Source organism: Thermobia domestica, chromosome 2, assembly GCF_964235325.1.
Source record: "Thermobia domestica chromosome 2, izTheDome1.hap1.1, whole genome shotgun sequence".
NCBI classification, from domain to species: Eukaryota; Metazoa; Arthropoda; class Insecta; order Zygentoma; family Lepismatidae; genus Thermobia; species Thermobia domestica.
The window spans coordinates 215,349,314-215,368,957 of NC_137455.1; positions in this window are offsets into that span (position 1 = coordinate 215,349,314).

Genomic DNA, 19,644 nt, shown 5'->3' on the forward strand with positions numbered 1-19,644 from the left:
TTTTTATAATAATTGCCACCCCTCCGCTTTCTTGTTTCTGACTAGTTTCTTCCCTTCTTGATCAAATGAAAAAGAAATACGAAAACACACGTTTAATTATTTAAAAAAACAAGTGCAAATACCAAATGTTACGTCCCTAAATTTGAAGTATTCCGAGAAGTGGGCATCGGAATTTAATAATTGCAATCTCACACATTTATCTTTCTAGCTCTTTTCGTAATTTTTGCTCCAAATATTTTTTTTTTTAAAAAAAAACTTAACCTTATTTTTAATTATTTTAAATGAAAAATCCAGATATCAAATTTTGTATCTCGAATCTCGGTATTGGTATCTTAATATAATAATTGCAAGCTCAATGCACCGTTTTCAGAAGAATATTCCTTACAAAATTTCAATAAGTATAAGCAAGAAAATTAGGAAGACCAAAACAGGATCAAAATTTGCGATTTTGGTCAATTATTAGTGTTTGAATCCGGGGACACAAAATTTTTGAATGTCTTCCAAATTGAGTTTTCATATTTGCTGCGGAAGCACATCCTATTGAATTATCTGGTAGTTTGGGTGTGGCTACACTATATGCAGTTCTCCAGATATGAGGCCTACATTTTCTTTTGTTGAAATATATTGGAACATTTGGGCCAATTGGATCAGGGAACCACACAATTTTTGAACGACCCCTAAATCCAGTTTTCGTATTTTCTACGAAATAAACACATCGTGCTGAGTTAAGTGATAGTTTGGATTTGGCTATACTACTATACATGATTCTCCAGATATAAAGTCTACAAGAAAATTATTGATTAAATATATTGGATCCTTTGATGAAAAAAATATAAATTGAATTTATTCTATTTAAATGAAAATATTACAGAAAGGAATAGCATTTTCCTCGAACTATATAATGTACACTTTCTTATAAGAGTAGGAAACACAATGCCTTAGTAATAGACCTTAATCGCTAGTATATTGGATCTCTGATTTGATCTCAGTTCGCGCCGATTGGACTTTCTGCTGAACTGCTATTGTGCGTGTGTGCGTTTTATCGGAGTTCTCGCATTTCTTCCATTTTATTCATTCCAGCGGTACATTTATTATCATTACTACCTCCCTTAACCTGTGTGCATAATCGTCGCATGTTAAAACTTTATATTTCATTTCGTTTGAACTTTTAAATGAATATAAAAAGTTCAGATTACAACCTAAGGCAACAAATAAATTATTAATATATTTATTTATTATTAATTATAAATTATAAATAAGCGTAGTATATATATATATATATATATATATATATATATATATATATATATATGTATGTATGAGTGTGTGTGTGTGTGTTGCACGTTTGTTCATTTAACCAGATATAATTTGCTTTTAAGATAAGCAAGATACAATTTTATGCAAACTTAGGTCTGTTACTCGTTTATTGATGTTCTTACAACAGTAAACCTTCTTTCCAATATACGTTACAAAGTGGGTTTCGCCATAAAAAATTCATGATGCCAATATATTTTCCCACAAAACTTCAATTTATATACAGCGAAACGAAGAGCTGTTACCCAAAGGCAATTGGCTCTTTCACCTCCTTTCTCTCCACTACTCTTTCTCTCTCCCTTCTTCAATAAATCTAGCGTTTTCAAGTATGTACGGAATTATCTTTTTGAAGCGTCCCTCCACACAAAAGCTGGGTAAATAATCATTAGAATTTTGATAATGTTATGATTACCATTAAAACAAACATTGTTTGAAAGCCTTGCATAATTAAATTTATAACATATACAATAATATTGTTTTATATATATTAGCAAGTTATTAACATACATTAACTACGGTTACTTTTTAATTCACTACTGCCAGAAACTCGCCGAATATGTTCTTTGCTGAACACTGCTTTATTGAATTCTTCTTGGTATAATTTGAGTTTTAGATTACAAATTATAACAACTTAGTGGGGAACTTTAAAAATACTACCTTTACAATATTTCATTTCGGTTCTGTATGTTCCCCTCATGAAACTTAGAGGCTGAATGAAACAGAAGATATAGGTTTGCTGACAATGTTATTCTTTGCTAATTATTCGGTATGATTATTATAATCTACCTACGTCATAAATTTTCTTACAGATTATACTTAAAATATAACATAACATGATAGAGCAGTCACTGCTTGTTTTTCAATGTAGTCCCAAAGTCAAGTGACTTCCAAATTAATACGAATATTAAATTATATACAGGGTGTTATTGAGCTATACATACAAACTGTGAGAAGTGATTTGTCAATTCAATATAGAAAGCAAGTTCATATGGACCTGTAGAGAGAAGTGCATTGTTTCAGAGCTACTGCTTCACAAAATAGTAGAAAAACTAGATTTCAACACGCTATTTTGAATCCCATAAAACATTGAGTGGCCCTTGATATCAGCGTAAAGGAAGTCACACACACGTAATCCAAAAATGAATATTTCAATAAAGTGTAATGATTGTGCAAGGGATTCCTTACAAGAAATAATTCGCGGACATTCTCTTAACAGAATTCTCAGATATACTGATTTTGCGGTGTGCTTAAAGTAGGCAAAAGGTAAGCCTTGACAACAATAAACACGGAATACTTTACCGGGAAATCAGAAAAGTTAGCAACCTCCAGCTAAACAATTCTATAGGTTCGAATTCATTAATTTGTCATGGAATATTTTACGTTTTTTGCCCATATGAAAGTGAAACAAAACACCACAGCACGCGTTATTTCCAACATAAGGCTCTGTGATGACACAGTCCCTAACACTTTCGATTTCTAGTTGAAACGTTGCTTGTTCTCTGCTGTAAATCTGTCTAGCCCTGTCTAATCTTTGGACCATCTTAAAATCAGATAATATCTGAAAATTATATTGGGAGCATATCTGGGAATTATAAACAGTACGAAATTTCTTGAACACCATTAACAACGATAAAGTATATAATTTTAGATTACGCACAACTTCCGCTACGCTGATATAGGCAATCACTCCACGTGTTTTTCTAAATTCGAAATAACGCTTGTTGGAATTTAGTTTCTGAACTATTTCGGACAACCATAACTTTGAAACTACACTTTTCCCCACAGGTCCATATTATTCTTTTTTCTTTATTTTGATACAAGGAATAGCTTCTTCCGATTGTCGGTATAGTTCATTAATACCCTGTATGTATATATATATATATATATATATATATATATATATATATATATATATATATATATATTCTTCTAGAGGAATGAAAACTGGACAAAAATTTTAGGAAATTTAGTATGGTATCTGCTACACTTACTGATGTCCATAAAAGATTTAACAACACAGCGTAAGTCCCGCTGATTTATTCTATCCTGTGAGTACGTGTATGGCTTGGCTCCTTCTAATAGCTGCTCGCCGTCAGAGAATAATCCCTTAAACTTACTGTGAAAAATAGACAAATCGTTTTCTCCTTTCTTGTGGCGAACGGAAGTGGATGAATAGAGTTGAGCCTTTACAATCTGTGATGATCATACTGCTACACCTGCTTCTTGCTGCCAATACGCTTATTCATATTGTTTCAAGAGCGAGATAACTCTTCAGTAGATTTTTCTAACATTATGTTTGCTTTGTGACGTAAAAATACAAGTTATTATGAAGAAAAAGCAAAATAATGTATTTCCAATTTTGGAATTTAAAAACACATCGTGCATGTTTATGTAACTTTCTTTATGGGCTATACTTAGGAAAAAAATAATTTTCTTGAATCACACTTCAAATTGCTTTACACTATAATACTAATACTATTGCGAATACTCTGTAATACTATTGGGAAAATACGCGTAATAAATGCAGACAATAATTTAAGTGTTACACTTCTAATTCAAAGAAATAATTATAGAGTATAAATAAGTAGAGAAATAACATGTTGTGGAAAAACAAAAATCAAACTTTATAAAGTCATATATAATGATTAATTTCTATTTAGCCTTAAGGTCCAAATTATCGTGAATTTGAGTACATTGTAGTCATACAGGATGAGTTCAAGATAGGGAACACTTACGGGGAATTTAGAAAGTTCTATCCCCGTTAGACGGATGGAAATTAAAGTCTAGTTTGAAGCTACGTCAAATGGTTAGCAAATGGGTCTTCATCATGAGAAACTTTGGCATAGTTAAATTCCCCGCGGGAGCACGTGTGGTTAAGATTCTACGTTAAAAAGTAGCTCGACGCCTTTGTGCTGGAAATATATGGTAAAATAAATTATTCATTTGTTTTAGAAATGATCAAAATTAAATGCATACTAAAATTTCAATGCATCATGAAAATCTTCTTATTTAGAAACGTAATAAGTATAGATATATATAAGGAACGAAACTAATTAACTTTTCACCAATACTTATGTTTTCACATTCGATTTAAATAACGTCATTAAAAATTATATGTTAATGGATATGTAATCTAATGACTTTTACGTACTTGAATATTAAGAATTTGAAATTGAAAATGTGAGTTTTTTTTTTTGGCAAAACCAGTTGTTTTTCAGTTTTTAAAGGGTTCAAATTTTCTACTAAATAAGGTATTTAAAATTATGATAAATTGAATATTATGTATAAAAGACATGTGCTGAATATAATTATGCAAAGAAAATGTCATGATTTCTTTCCCTGCAATGATTATGTGTCACATAATTTAAAGAGAGCATTAAAAGTGAAAAGTTCCTAGAGGTTCCGAAATTGGAGAGAAGGTTTCAAACGAAGTTGGTTTCTTCTCTCACTACTGATGAAACTTTGTTTTTGTAGAACTCACATAACAGGAAATAATGAACTATATGCAATAACATAATGTTTTGTTCTAAAATATAACCTTATGCATATATAAAAAAAAATGTGAAAGAAATCTCTTGTACGTTAAGAACAATATTTTAGAAATTAGTACAGATAGGATTTATGGAGCTGATTGCAGAATTTATCAATACTAATGAAAGATTTATCTATTCGCCCGGTATATCTATGCACGAGTTACAAAGAAAAAAATCGTATAGTATATTGTGAAGAATTTTAATAATACAAAACTTACTATCACCATTGTAAGGATCAAATATTAATGAAAAATATGTTTCGTCGCTACCCATCTAATTCTTGTGCTTTTGGAAAGCCAAGTACAGGAAGAAATTCGTTATTTCACAAAAAAGTATAGTAATTTACGTATAATCTCTTTAACAAATGTTTCAAAGCTTCACAGTTCTGATGGATTATTAAATTGATATATATTACATCTCTAAGCTCTCTTTCAGTCCTTAGTATTAATTTTTCAATATATACCTGGATATATGGAGTGTGTAAAATGAGAATGTTCCTAAAATTCAGAATTTAAGGTACGTATTATAATTATCTAAAGAAGAGAAAGCATAATATGACATTCACGTTCCTATGCAAACGCAGACACTCATTTTATGTAAGCAACTTGCGCCTTTATTACAGGTTTCAATAAGCCACACCTTTGGAATTTTTCAAAGTAGCAACATATTTAGTAATTACAGTTATACGACAAATAATATACAATTCCTTTATTTTCTCAAAATTGACACATCATATAGAAAGAGACAGTGAAGTCACTGTGAAGAAGTATATTTTTGTCTACTAAATAATATATTTATAACGCCGGATTGATTTACACTTTCAACATACTTTTCTACTGCCATTTCCATTTCGTTCTACTTAAAGCCTCGTTCATATACATATTCCGATCAACACTATGTGCCATCGCAATAACGTAATGGCACTTGTAGAATTAATTTTACAAGTGTATACCTTATTAGTCGTAGGGTATTTGGTGACAAAGAGAGCTCAACATTACGTAATCTTCTCTATCATATTTGTCTATTTCTGCTTCAAATAGTTTCGAATTAAAACTGTATTTCCATTCTTTTGAAACTTGGAATCAACCTACATAGGTTTAATAGGCAAAACTATGATTCATATATTATTGTGTTAAATTACTCTGTAGGAATCTCAGCAATATATTTTGAAAGAAATAGGAAATAACGCGTATTTCCAATCATTAGTGACTAGTTTTGATCAAACCATTGGGCATCCATATTTCTGAAAAGCAATATATACTTTTGTATATATAGATTTAACTGACCTCATTTGAATCTTCTTTGAGCAAGTGAGAGACGTTCAAGCTCAAGTATAATTTATTATTTAGACAGTTCCGAATCTGGCACATAAAAGACAAGTGGAAGTCAAGTTTCTGAAGAATACTCATCAATCATTGTATTTGTTTATTTATTTTGTGAACGTCTGTTACAATCTATGTTACAATTAATTTATACAGGGTGTTAATGAACTGTACCGAAAAGCTTTAAGAGGCGATTCCTCACATCAAAATAAGAGAAAGAGTTCATATGGACCTATGGCAAAAAGTACATAGTTTCAGAGCTAGGGCTGCCCAAAACCGCGATAAAGCCAAATTTCAAGAGGCTCTATTTCGAATTCGAGAGACTGTGGATGGTGTTCCTTATCAGCGTAAAGGAAGTCACGCATACGCAATCCAAAAATGCATATTTCGTTAATGTTCAATCGGCTTACAGATTATTCCCTACAGAGTGAAATTCCCACACATGGCATCAACCGAATTTTGAAATATGCTCTGACTTAATGATTGATCCAAAGTAGGCAGATGTTAAGCCTTGATAGCAGTGAATACAGAATACTTTTGCGCGATGTCGGAGATGTAAAGGATCGTCAGTAGCACGGTCTCTCGTACTCAGGAAAACGCATAGTGTGATGTTTTCTTTCACGATTATAACTGAAAAAAAAAAAAAAAACGTGAAATATACCGTCACGAATACATATCGTCATACGTTATACCGAACACAAAAAACATGGAGCTGCCGGTTTCTAAAACTTCCGCCTTCCCTCTGAAGCATTGGATATCCATTGTTGTCAAAGTACCCTGCCTACTTTAAACCTTCTTGAAATCAGGGTATATCTGAAAGCTGTATTGAAAACATATCTGAGAATTAATCCTCTACACCTATTGACAATTGATGAAATATGCACTTTTGGATTGTGTATGCGTGGTTTTCTTTACGGTGACAATAATCACCACCCACAGTTTGTGGAATTTGAAATAGACAAGTTTGTGGAATTTTTTGCGATTTTGGACAGCCCTAGCTCTGAAGATATGCACTTTTCGGCATAGGTCCATATTATTTTGATTTTTCTCTTATTTTGATGTGAGGAATCGCCTCTTACAGTTTGTCAGTATACTTCGTTAACACCCTGTATATGTTAAAATGTTCACTCCCCATATTTACACACATACAAACATAAATGCATTATATAAAACGAGTGTAAGTGTATTGCTCATATGTTCAGCCAATGTTCCCATTTTCTTCTATTAACGTGGCAATATGCCACACCAAAACTACATTGCAAGTATTAATATATATCAAGGATACAGTTGAACCATTAAATGGAAACCAACTATTATTGCTGTATACAATTTTCTGAATTACGAATTCTAGAGTGAATATGATCTATGTTAAAATAATATTGTTTACTTCTGTACTGTTATGATTTGCTAACGAGTAAAACTTATATCTTCTCATCATGAGCGACTACAAGTTTCACTAAAATTTTTCATCGATCTCAGAATTATCTTAGTATTTCGAAATTATTTTAGCCTGTTCTATAATCCTATTATTTCAACCAAATCATGTAGCCTAGAAATAGATGATAAACTTTAGTGGCATATATTTAAAAAAGTCACGGATTAATCTTCATAAAAGTAGGTTGTATTTAGCTAATTGGATTTTGCATTTTGTACTTAATCTATGCTTTTGGCTGTCTCTGTAGGTTAATGGTACTCTCTCTCTTTTAAACCAGAAAGAAACATACGCAATTGCCTTCATATTCTTGACATTTTTAACTAAGAAGGAAGACAGAGTACGGTGATATTGCCAAGTGGGAGAAGTAAATATGCATTTGTGTAAGGTACAAACTGGGAAACAAATTACGAATAAAATGGAAGAAGAGTGGATTGGTGGAAAGTCAAGAAAACAAGCAAACTGTTAGTGGATGGGTTTCTAAGTCCCTTAGCAATGCGCTCTCTAAAACGACAATAAATGAACTAATTCCTCTTCTTATAGTGAAAAATTACTTCATTTTATCGAGTTTTCCAGAAACAACTGTACATTTTTTTGTCCATCCTTATCAGAATTGCGAATACGGAGCGAACATCTTTCAAACTTATAATAATAATAATAATAATAATAATAATAATAATAATAATAATAATAATAATAATAATAATAATAATAATAATAATAATAACCATCAGAGGAGCACCATGAGTGAAGAAAGACTGAAGGGTCAATACATGCTAAGTGATCGAGAAAAAAGGAAATTGTCACTCGACCTTTACAAAGCATCTATTCTTTTCATGAAAATTATATTTTGAGTAACTTCGCGGTGGTTCACCATGTTATTCACATTTTTAATTCGAAATCTTCAACATGATATTTACCATGTTTGCTTCTGAATATGTATATTTATGAATGAACTTAAAAACGAATTATTAATAGTTTAAAAAATAACATTACATTAAATATAATATTCACTTAAACGTTCTGTGATTATGCTTAATGAGCAACAAAGTGCAATGATGAATGAAAATAATTGCTGAGAGAATTAAACCGATTTCAACAGAATAAGCGAAAATATGAAATACCTATCACGTAGTCTAACACATGAAGACAAACTGACAACATTGTTATCAAGTATAAGCAGCACTGGTCTATGAATACGCTGTATTACAAGTAAGAACCTATAAGAAAGGCCAAGTAAGGTTTTAATGGGAAAATTACCACCTCATTAATCGATTTGCTAATTTATTGTCTGCGTGGTTGGATTAAGAGAATATTATCTTCGTGATTACACAAAGATTATTGAATTATAATCTAATGTTAACTTTTATTGTGTTTGTTGAGCCAAAGGTGAGTTTACTATATAGCCTAAGATTTTTCAAGTCGAGTGGTGAAACAGAAGGAACTCGAAGACGCTTTTTACAAGTTAACAGTATATTTGGATGTTAGAGAGGAATATTAGTAGGAAGAAAAACAATGAAGTAAAATTAGAAGCTAAAGGGAAGCACTATATAATAACCATCTAACCCTCTTTCTTTCACACAAAAGTGCTGAACAAAATGAAGAATTATGATATATATAAGCTGTTAAATATGATTAGTGCATTATTCACGAACACATTATCTTCTTCTTTAATAAACATATTCGGTTTAAAGAAATGTTCAACTCAAGAAGTAACTTTTTTACTAACAAGCAAAAGTTAGATGTTGGAAGTAAAACTTTTTTTTTCGTTTTAGATATTATTTAGTATATACTTGTAAAAGATGTGCTCTGTAAATTTTCGAAATGTAACCGGCATTTGTTTGGAAGAACATGTGTGTTTACAACTTTCTCACTCTGCAATATTATGTTTTTCTAGAGAAAAACATAGACTTTTAGTTAGATGAATATAACTCATTCCCTATTTAAAGTAGAAATACAAATTGTATCGTATTTTAAATACATTTCCATTGCCTTTCTTTCTATATGAGCTTAGTTTTTATATTCTCGTAATTAGAGAAATAATCAAAGGAAATATTAACATTTCCAAATAAAAAAGTTCGTTTCTGAGTTTATTCATTTGCTAACACCTTTGCAACACTTTCTCAGAGATAAACAAAATGAATTCAGTCATAACACATTTCGGTTTAAAGGTACTGTGTGAATATTGTGTTCATTGCTCCAATATTATCTGACAAAAATATATATTCTCACCTGTAGTGTAAAATTAAAAAGTTGAATTTAGCAAAGTGGAATATTCTCTCAAATATGATCTGTCTCTAGTATAGAAACAAACTACATCTAGCCTAAACTGCAATCAAGTGTTTATTTTTACACATGTTGCACTTGCGCCAACGTATGTAAAGACGTTAAAGAAATATTACAAAAAAATTCACAATTTCGCCATATAGATAAATAATTCTATATTACTCGAAAGCCATGTCTCTGTATTACGTAAAATAATTAGGTCAAAACATTCGAATAATATTTCCAAAATTTTCAAAAAAAAAAAAAAAAAAAAAAAAAAAAAAAACGCTGCCTTATTATTTTTTTCTGTTATTGCTTCTGTTATTTTTCTGTGTTATTAAAAATGATCAAGGCATTTCATTTTATAATATGAACCTTCCCTGTAAGTTCCGCTTTTATAGCTTTAATAGTGTCTGAAAAAATATAGAATACTACCATCTATTCTTATTTTTGTGCAGTGATCGAACATAGTAGGAGAGTGGCAATAGCTGGAAGTGAGATTTCTCCCATCATTAGTACACGATGTAACATTCACACTTTTGTTGATACAACTATTAAGCTTCTATTATGACTGTAAAAATAAATCAAATTATAAACTATTAAAATCAAAATATGAACACACTCGTTGGAAGACACTTGTTTTCGTAATCTCCCTATGTTATTTTTCTTGATTTTGAGAGCAATGAACACAGCATTGAAACAGTACAATGTCTAAAATGTAATGGAATATGCCTCAATTGTTCTTTGTTTATCTCTAAGTTATACGTTAATAAAATTACAAAACAAACATTTTTGTCGGAAACTTTTCAATACTTCCTCCTGTTTTTTCTTGTTTTCGAGAGAGTGCAAACGTAACTTATGCCAAAGGAAAGGCCACTTAATTGCAATTCAAACTAGGTATAACACGTATTTCTACTTGAATTGAGTTATGTGCTTAGTAAAAGTTTAGGATTTTTCCAGAAGAGGAAAATATTTACAGATCAGAAGCTTAAAATGCATTATTCTCTGAAAATAATGGTGGTTGAGTTGCAAAAATCCACATGAGCACTCAGTTTAACATGCTGAATAAAACATCAGAAGCTAAAAACAAGGATTTTATTCCTACCCCACTCGAATGTTTACTGTTAACCCAGAAAAGATCGACATGTCAATGCAATGCTCACCATTGTTTATATTTTCTTTCGAATGCTGCCCTCGTAAGGTCACAGACCTATGGCTCCATCTAGCTGTCTCATGATGTATCTGGTATGCGGGAGTCAAGCGTGAACTTTTCGTTCTCTTCAATTGGAGTAGAACTGCATTGTATATTCGTAATTACGCAGATTATGCGTAATTTGTGACAACCATCCTCACCTCTCAACCGACGGCGTGAGGGATTTTTCCGACATCATGAGCAGCAACGAGGAACAAATCCACCTGTGGCTTGCGGTGGAAGGACTCCTGTTATTGGCTTTGGTTCTCAAGTTCTCTCATCAAAATGCTGAAGATTTATGGAGCACGGACCGGACAGGTCTGGAATTGTTCCGTCACACAATGAGCTACAGACGGTTTATTCTTATGTTGGAAGCCATGTGTTTTGCAAACATGAAAACACGACAGGCAAGAAAAGCTACAGATAAACTTGCTAGAATTTGGAAAGTTTCCGAAGATTTTGTTCAGATATACTGATCATTACAACGTAGAAAAATATGTTACAGTAGATGAAAAGCTCAAGTCATTTCGTGGGAAATGTTAGGTTAGGTAGTATATGCTTAAAAACTGGCTGAGTATGGCCTGAACATTTTCGCCATGGTCGAGCCCAAGATGGTTTACACTTCGAAAGTGTATGTGTATTTTCCCAGGCAATCAGATGGTCTCTATTAGCAGGATACTCGCTCAGCTACTGTTGCGAACAGGCTGGTTGGACCCATACAAGGCTTATGAAGAAATATTAATGTAGACAACTCGTTTTCTTCTGTACCTCTTGATTATGAACTTTTGCGTGAAATGAACTTGACACTTGTGAGAACCGAAAGAAAAACCAAGCCCGAATTACCACCAGAATTTGCAAGCACAATGCCTTGGCCGACCCAAAGTTGCCTGTTTGCTTTGAGAGATGAGTTCACGCTTGTACTCCACGTCCGCAAGAACAGCCGAAGCGTGATAGTACTTTTTTCCTATGCACGATGCGGATACAGCTAATGAATTAAGCGGTGATAAGTGGAAGCCACAAGTAATTAATATTTTAACCTTAGTAACAGAGGTGATGACGTTATTGATGGAATGAAGTCATTCTACATGGTGCCGTTGGCCTCTTCGGTCTTGTTAGACAATGCTGTTATCAACGCACAGATCATTCTCTACTGCAATACTTATGAGAAAATAGTAAGAACAAGCTTTCTGAAGAGCTTAACGATGTATTTATGGATACACCATTCCACGAGCTTCCTTGGTAACTGTTCAGAAAGATTTGAAACTCTTGATTACAAAACAACTGCAGGTTCCCTTGAAACACCTGCTCCACAACACGATCAAAGCATGGACCACGTAAAGTGTGGCTACTGTTCAGAGAGGAAAGCTAGAAAAATAACTGTATAATGTGCTACCTGTGAAGTGCCAAATTGAAGGGAACACACTGTCAGCATATGCCTGAAGTGTAATGGACGACATCAAGACAATGATGAAGGAATGGAATTGAACGGTGTCTTATTGAAATATCTATGTATTGACAGACATAAGTAGAGTTTCTACACTAAGATATTCATATCTTTCATTTCTTTACAAATTTCAAGCTTAAAATATGAATAGCATGAATATATGAACACCACATACTGACAACTCGTTCTTTATATGATTATTTAAAAAGTGTAATGCTTCTGTGATAATAATAGTAATGAAAATTGTAATTTTATGTGATAATCATAGTGTATAACAAAAATTGATTTGGCTAAAAGTCTTAGTAATAAAAATAGATGCAATTTGTAAGAAGAAATGATTTTGTACAAATACATTTTATTTGTGCGTCTATACAAAATCATTTCTTATTACAAGTTGCATCTATTTTTATTTGCGAAATGATTTTATTTGTGAAAATATTACTACTACTACTACTACTACTACTACTACTAATAATAATAATAATAATAATAATAATAATAATAATAATAATAATAATAATAATAATAATAATAAATCACAAGATATGTCTTCAAAATAAATTCAATATATGAGCCATAAACCACTATGGACACGATTATATTGAAGGTGAGTTCCGCACTCACCTGTCTGTTCGCGTCACAAATCAACACTCGACCGTTCCCGGGTTAAGAAACAACTCTGGAATTAACTTCTCAAAATGCTTTAGAATTCTTTTAAGAGGAATTCATAAACATCAATTGCTGTGAATAAATTCTTTGACAAATCAATTGTATACATTGTAATAAATTGTGTATCTAATTGCTGCTTAAGTCAATCCAGAGGTACTTGTTCTCCGCTTCACTTCCTCATGTAGAGGTGGGGGAAACTATACTTTTTTCACTACGAGCACGTATCATTCCAAAATTAACTTCCATGACAGGAGGCAATATATTTTGCACAGTAATGTGAGCAGATGTTCGTAATGAACAATCAAGACAGCTGTCTAATTCCAACCCATCCATCTCATACTTAGCTGTTAGAAACCACGTCCCAGTTGCTGGTAATAATAAATCACATAAATCCACCCTCCCTTTCATGCGTAACCAGAAACATACATTGCAACTACCATACAAGCATCTCACGCACATCTGAAATTTAGATTTTTAGGAAATTTTATAAAAACAAATGACATTATGAATATTTCTTTCTCTGTCTTTGTACTTATCCTTCTTCTACGTATGAAACACATTATATTGGAATGTTAACCATTTGTGTCACAATAATGGATCTCTTATTATCTATATGAACAACAATTAATTCTACATTTGTGACCTAATGATCTGCGTCTCCAACAGTCGAAAATCATCTTATACACTATATGAATATTTTCAAAGTCACGCATGGCAATAAAATGAATCGGGAAACAAATTTGCTTGATAAACCCCATTGCATGTTATAATTTTACGCCACATAAGGTTAATTTATTCGAAGTCTTAGTAAAGGAAATAAATCAGCCTATATATGATTCATTAGCATGCTATGACTAGCACTCTCTACATTTATTACATACTATCTACGATTATTATTTACACAGGTACAAATGCTTGGTTTCTTTTCCACTTTACCTTATATCAAATATTCACATATTAAGTCAAAAGGAATAAAGAAAATAAAAGCATGATGTGTACTTAAATAGATTTAGTTTTGTTTCTGACGATCATTTTAACGTCCTACTAGATATACTAGTAAATGAAGCGTTAAAATGGTTGTCACAGACAGTACTAAACACTACTTAATTACTTAGAATGGTTTTAAGTACTGTACACTTTTGATTGTGAGAAAGATATTCAACCAACTCGTACGTTTTATTGTATTGTCTAGATCTTGTAGTATTTCGTAACTAATAATTATGAATAAGCAAACATTTTAAACGTGCGACTACAATATATAGTGCTATTTTTGTTAAATACTATGGTAATCATATTTCGTTGTATATTACAAAAATTCGCTCCTTAGGAAAGTAAGCAATATATATAAATTGCACCTACATTATTATACGTTATTATACATTCTTCTTTACTAACTACTTACATACAAATATTAAAAAAACACTTATATTTAACCGTTATTTATATTAGAAGTATCTACTACAGTATAAATCGAACCACATAAACAATTGCTGTTGCTTAGGTTTGAAAGTAAATAGTTGCATAGCTATTTAATTTTCTTCTCGCTGATGTATAATAGTTTATATGCATTGGGTTTCAGGGTATTTGTACTCTTTAGTACCTTAGAAACAATCAATATGTGAGGCAATGGCATTCCAATCGTCATTTTTCCTATTGCATATATAACACATATTATTAAAGTTTCATGGTTTAAACTCATAAAACAAATCAACTACGTTCAGGTCATTCTGATTAAATACTTAACTTGCAAATGCATTTTTGCTGCTATTCTCAAAATATTATTTACATGCTTTCTCGAAACAAAACTTGACTGTTTAGAGATTAACGCTTGTTTTCGGCATGGAAGGTACACAAAATTTCAGTATGACGCACTGTCCATGTTCCCCCACAACAAAGGTCGTACTTCGGAGAACGTCCTCAGAAAATAGTTAACTTGTAGTAAGGAGTACTTTCAATCTAGGAAGTAGGAAGAGCTGTCCAACACACCGAACACTGGGTCTCTGTTTGTCCTTGGTACGAGTATATGCCTAACATGTTTGGACGTACTTTGTTTAAATTGGAGGGTGTGCAAGTCAACCCAGGACGTCTTTATAATTGAAAAATAGACTAGTAGCAGCTTAGTTAATTTTCTCCTCTAACCCCCTGCTATAGTTATATATTTATTCCAGTGTTTAATGCCTTAAAGGCATAGGCATAGAGGAAGTTTTCAGTACGTCTTAATTATTCCAGGACTCCCTGAGTGGGAAGTGTTGATATCTGAGGAATTATTTTAGAAGTTCAAAGAAGTAGAATTCACTTGGAACTAACAAGTAACACTTCCCAAGTGTAACACTCCGATTTTGATAAAATTTAACAGATAGATACTACACATAAAATAAACGAATAGGTGTCTTTTATCATCTGCGGAAAGACGGTTTTATGGGGCAAAAACTCCGACCCAAAATTTTGAAAGTTCACGCCTGAAAGGCAAGAAGTGAACCGAAGTTAATGAAATTGTGCACAGATATTGTGGACATAAAATGAAGAAACACGGGTTTGGTATTTTCCTTAAAAAAAAAAAGAAAAAAAGAAAAAAAAAGAAAAAAGAAAAAAAAACGGAACCCTCCAAACCTTTGATCACGAAATATCAAGAGTGCTAGCAACAACGTCAGATGTGTGTAAATGACATGAAGAACTTTGTGTGTGAACAGTACGCAAAAAAAAAAAAAAAAAAAAAAACGAACACGTTTTTTTTTTATTTTCTGCGGAAAAGATGTTTTAGGAAGCAAAAGTCCCCACCCAGAATTTTGGAATTTGACACCGAAAGGCAAGATGAAGTGGGCCGAAGTGAATGAAATTTTGCACAAATATTGTAGAGGTAAGATGAGGGAATATTTGTTTCGTATTTTCATGAAAAGGAAAAAAAAACTGTTGAGTGGACCGAGGCGTTGAGTAGCGGAAGAAGTGGACCCAAGCGAATGAAATTGTATGTAGATATTGGATATGCAAAATAAGGCCTTAAGGAGTTTCACAAATGTCTCCATCCGATTTCTTCAAATTTGGCAGGCCAAGAACAAGCACTAACAGTATAGCGTATTTTATAGTATTTCAGGGAGCACCTTTAACACTTACAATTGTTTTTCGCATAAAGAAACTTACGTGTCGATTAATTTCCTGTTTTCTATTGAACTGCCAACTTTGAAGCAAGACGGATAGGGACACTTGAAAAACACGAAAGGCCTTATTTTACATATACAATATCTACACACAATTTAATTTGCTTCGGTCCATTAATTTCTGCGCTTTTACGGTAATATTTACATATTTTCGGACGGGCCCTAGGCCCCAACACTGTTTTTCCACACAAATCCAAACATGTTTCATCTTTGTTCTGCGAATTGTTCCTATACCAAGTTTCGTTGCTATTCTCCATATTCTTAAGGAACTTCTGACGTATACTTATTTGCACTTTTGACATTTCGTAATCAACGGTTTAGAAGGTCCATGCCCCACTCAACCGTCTTTTTCCAGGAAAATACGAAACCCAAATACCTCATTTTACGTCTACAATATTTGTGAACAACTTCATTCAATTCAGTACACTTGTTCTTGCCTTTTGGGCCTCTCAAAATTTTGGGTGGGGGCTTTTGCCCCTAATACCGTTTTTCCGCAGAAAATAAAAAAAAAGTATTCGTTTATTTTATACGTATAGTCACTACACAGAGTTTCGTTGCAATTCTTCATGTTCTTTACACACAACGGACAAACTATTATTAGCACTTTTGAAATTTCGTGATCAAAGGATTGAAAGGGACCATGCCCCACCTATCCGTTTCTTTTTCAGGAAAATGCGAAACCCATATTCCCTCATTTAACGTCTACAATATTTGTGCACAATTTCGTTTACTTCTGTCCATTTTTTTTTTTTTTTTTTTGCCTTGCGCGTATCAAATTCCAAAAATTTTGGACGGGAGCTATTGCCCCCTAAAACCTTTTTTCCGGAGAAAATAAAACAAAACGTGTTTGTTTATTCTTTGCGTATTGTCCCTATATGAAATTTCGTTGCAATTCTTCATGTTATTTACACACATCTAACATATTGTTATTAGCACTTTTGATATTTCGTGATCTAAGGGTTGGCGGGGTCCGTGCCCCACCCGACAGTTTTTTCCATAAAAAACCAAAATCCGTATTATCTCATTTTACGTCTACAATATGTGTAATTCCGTAGAATTTCGTTGACTTAAGTTAATTTGTATTTGTCTTGTGGGCGTCAACTTTCAAAATTTTGGGTGGGGGGCTTTTGCCCCTAAAACCCTTTTTCCGCAGAAAATAGAAAACGCATGTTCGTTTATTTCATATGTGGGATGTACCTGACAAATTTTATCAAAATCGCAGTGTTACTCTCGGGAAGTGTTACTTGTTAGTCAAGACTACACGAGGGATGTTGGAATAACTCCCAGCAAATTTCCTGTAACCAATCTTCTATGCCGGTCAAAATCATATAACTCTTTTAGAACTTAGCCTGTACTTAATTTTCGGAACAGTAATTGATCGTGAATTCTTGTGTTAACTGTTTCTCATTAACGATTAATTATTTCTATAGTTTTGCAACAGATTATGGAGATATAGACAACGATCAGCTATTTTACTCAGTGAATGACAGCAGCTGGAAATGACTATTGTGGACTGGGGTCAACTACGACCAAGATCGCCAGTGACAGATGTACAGCCATCTTAGAATTGTTTTCACTCCTAAACCGTTTTTCTGTGCCTCAGTGCCTCTTTACCGTGTTGTGACTGAAATATATAAATTGCGGCTACTTTTTCCCTCCTTCACTAAAATTTTCAACATCACATGTTGCTCAGTATACACGTTCACACGGTTGCCCATCATCTTGAATAACGGTTGACAATTGAATTTAATTTGCAATTTTCTACTTAGTACGGTAGTCATTTTTTCACTTCTACAGTGCGCTGGTGTTTGTTGAATATGCTACACGATTAGGTAAATTTGAGTTGGAATAGATTCTTTACCTGCACATGGGTAATCGTTCAAAGTAGTTTTGTTTAGAGTAAGAAACACCCGTCAAACTGAAGCTGAAGTGTAAATATCTTAGTTGCGGCAAGTTGTGCATAAAATGTGTCTGATAACTCTCACCTTCATATCAGGTTGTAATATACATTACCAACAAATACACTGATCTCTACTTCCGCACTTAAAGATGTGTGTACCAGCGATTAGAAGAGAAGCCTCTTCCTTTTAGTACTTTAGATAAAATTCGAGTATTTAGTGTTAACATCTTATATAAATCAAACTGACTTAGATACAAAATCAAATTACTATTATAGCCAAGAAAGAAATATTTCTCTTAACGAAGACTATTAAACTTTTTAAACTTTAAGAATTTACATTTTTTATATATACAATGAAAATCAATATGCTGAACCCGATTTCAGATGTGTGGTAATCTCGTTATAGCCGGCCAATCTAACAGTGAACGTTATATCTGTGGCACTCCGACTAGTAGCCGTGAAAAGTTTACATATTATCCTACATGGTGACTAAACATTCTGCATTCTTAGAATTTAGTCATCGAGAATGATACAAAAGGTGTCCATAGATCTTTCTAAATGTGTACAATTAATATATTAATCAACATGTCGAATACTATCTTGACTAAAATTGAATACTGAAACACACGAAACAGTCAGTACAATATAATTAAGTAGTGCGCAAACGTAACCCTCATTTATGTATTTCCATCGCGAAAAATGTGATCGTGATTAGTCATTCGAAGTGATTAATATCCACTTTCATTTGCAACTTTATTATATTATTATTATTATTATTATTATTATTATTATTATTATTATTATTATTATTATTATTATTATTATTATTATTATTATTATTATTATTCCGAAAATTGTATGTCTTTTCTCACGCTTCATTTCACTTATAAAATTATTTTTAAAACTTATAACGTGGACATTACTGAAGTCTTAAATTCAAAATAGACGCAACCAGAAGTTACACGTTGAAATCTCACATCAATTCTTAAACTTTTAATGTAAATCAAGTAACTCTTTGATGAGGTAATATAATCTAATAAAATTATAAAATATGTTTCCAATTCGAACTATAATTTCCCAATACTTATTTTAGAAGGAAAAATAGAACCGTCTGACATGATAAAAATTATGGACATCCATGTTTCTGCTACCAAAACTCAAAAGTACATGGGTAAAATGAAGTGGATTGCGAAAAATCAAATGCAACATGGAATGGACTCATAGATGTCATGAATGGTAACACGTGGAATTTTACACTATTCTGCATGGAGTGCATCACTTCGGTTTGTTCGAAGTGGTGGGGCTGAAATCAGTGCCGGATTTGTGTATCCAAAATGGATCACATATGTTCAATTATGTATAGGTCCGGGGATTGGGCAGGCCACATTAGATATTGAACTTCATTCCTGTTTTTCCTC